This window comes from Corylus avellana, chromosome ca3 (assembly GCF_901000735.1).
Source record: "Corylus avellana chromosome ca3, CavTom2PMs-1.0".
Lineage (NCBI taxonomy): Eukaryota > Viridiplantae > Streptophyta > Magnoliopsida > Fagales > Betulaceae > Corylus > Corylus avellana.
In genome coordinates this window covers 29,407,879-29,410,429 of record NC_081543.1, presented here as the reverse complement: position 1 = coordinate 29,410,429, position 2,551 = coordinate 29,407,879, and the positions used below count along the sequence as shown (strand labels likewise).

The 2,551-nt window shown below is 33.8% G+C and overlaps 1 pseudogene; it reads right to left on the bottom strand.

The window, feature by feature from the left end:
* Nucleotides 1–608: 608 nt before the first annotated feature.
* Nucleotides 609–1,951, bottom strand: LOC132174382 (blue copper protein-like; annotated as a pseudogene).
* Between the last annotated feature and the right edge of the window lie 600 nt (nt 1,952–2,551).

Sequence of the window (2,551 nt, the reverse complement as noted above, 5' to 3'; positions counted from 1 at the left end):
GTACGTTCAGGTGATCCTCCTAGCGTACTTTCGGTCAGGGAGTGGGTGTCTAGGGTTTTGCTTAAAAGGGTCCAAGGAGTTGGGCTACTCACAAGGGGTTTGGGCCTTGGGTTATAAAATCTTGTTTTAAGAAAATATTAATCACTTTATAGTAAATAATTAACCTTTTAAAAACTTGTGTTTTATCGGGGTATTACACACTCACCCACAACAAGTACCAAAGCACCCAAACAACTTTAACTCACATTGTAGCACAACTACGCATACGATCACGTTCACACTCATCAAATTTCTTTGAGTTTTTTAAAGGGATCAACAAAATAAAACGAAAAAGAAAAACACAAGAAAATCGAAAGTCCATAATGCCAGATGATAGGAATCCAAGGGTTTCTATCCTTTGAAATCAAACAATAAAAGGAAATATATATATATATATATTAACCTCTTCGAGGGGATATTTTTCACTCTTTGATTTTAATGATCACTTCGATGGAAAAATAAATAAATAAATAAGATCAACCTCTAATGGTTCATAAAGTAATTGATGTTTTTTCACTCTTTGATTTTCCATATGGCGTATACATCCTTTTTATAGAACGGATTACAACTTATTCTGCAAAAACAAATAGTACAGAATCGCCTACTAATGAGGAGACTACAATCCAAAATTATTACATAATATGCCTAAAATAAAGAGATTGTAATAAGAATCCCCTTGATAAGAGATTGTAAACAAATAGTATATATTGCTTATTACATAATGCGAATGTCACTAATTCGAGTCCCTTTCCTCTTTCTTTGTGTGGACATGTAAAATATATATATATATATCATACATGCAATTATTATGATTATGGGTTATATTAGGGAAATATTATGAAATCCTACTAGAGACCTATACTAGATCCATTATTAATGTTCATGGACTCTGCAACTAATAGTACAATTATTATAAGCCATGTAATTCATTGCACTTTTCATGGCAATGAACTCGTGTGGCTTTAGCTACGCTATACTCAAAATCTTTACAATTCTTCTTGTATTCCTCTTCGCATTTTTTATTACATTTTTTCAGTTCTTTCTTTTGCGCACTGTGAGTTCCTGTCGCTCGTTGTCTACCATCGTCATATGGAGAGAAAAAGAGAAGTCTAGAGGGAAGTGGCAAAGGATGGAGAGATCGAGACATTATTTGAGGCAGTACTGTTATGACAAGCTTCTGGTTTTCTTCTTCACAATGCTTAGGAACACCACAAATATACCATTGTCTTCCCGGAGTTGTAAGCTTAATCACATCATTTCCACTAGTCAGGGTCTCAGTTGCTGCCAATGCCATACATGCATTGTTGAAAGCCAGTTGAATTAACTTTAAATACATTATGGGCTCCCTCTTTATACTTGAAAACTGCACCAAATATTTGTTTCTTCCATCATCAATCAAACTAAAAAGAAATATACTTGCCAATTATAATTTTCCAAGATTTGGAGAATATTTGTGTAAGCAGTTTTGAGTAAAATATCACCATGCCACCCACATATATATACACTGGTAATTTCCTTTTTTAGTAAGAATTTTTTAAAAACACAATAAGAAACAAACATATCCACTAGCAACCCATAAAAACAAGACGGCCTAAAAGTTAGGGAAAACTATACGTGCAAGCGCCTTAAAAAAATAAAACATATATCACATATGGATAAATAAATTAAAAGATTACACAAGAAATATATACAGGGAAGTTGAAGACAAGACATATCACATAAAGTTAATAGAATTAATTTACCAAGTGTGTCACCAACTTGGAACTCCTTTCCCTGAGTCCAGGCTTGGTAATCAAATAAAGTTAATGGTCCAACCCTTGTCATCACCAACCACCACAAACTCTGTGGCCAAAATTGAAGGGACAAGAATTGCTATGATTGCAAGGATGAACAAATATTGAGTAGAGGCCATTATATATTATCACAAACTCAATTTTTATCAGATTGTTAGCCTTATGGAAGTGCTTGCCTCAAAAAGTAGAAATCGTGCCTATTTATAAGTCAAATTTCTCACATACTGATTGTTCATGGATGGCAACGCCGAATGGCACGTACAATAGGATCATAGAGGTAGTTAGAGTGTGTGAAGGGGTATAACACAAAATTAATTTAATTTGTTGGACCAGCTCAACCCATTATATATATATGAAGGGTAAATTCTTAATTTTCTTTTCTTATACATTTTCACAGCTGGCCGATTTTAAGTTTGAGATTGTCTGTGTTAAAATATTAATTATTATTTTTGGATAAATAATTATTTAAAAAATCAAGATTTATGTGGGCTTGCACAGTGCCACGCGCCCCCTTCTCTATTTGGAAACGTTTGGCTTAAAATGTCCCCTTTTTTAGGCGCTTGATCACTGTACAAGCATATCTAAATTGAAGTTCAGTTACTATAATTTGAGACGTGCATCAAGTGCCCGGCCCTATTCAAGCGTTTCTAAATCAATTCATGCGTTTTTTGTTTTTTTTTTTGCCAAAAGCACCCCAAATACGCAAGTGATCACTAAAC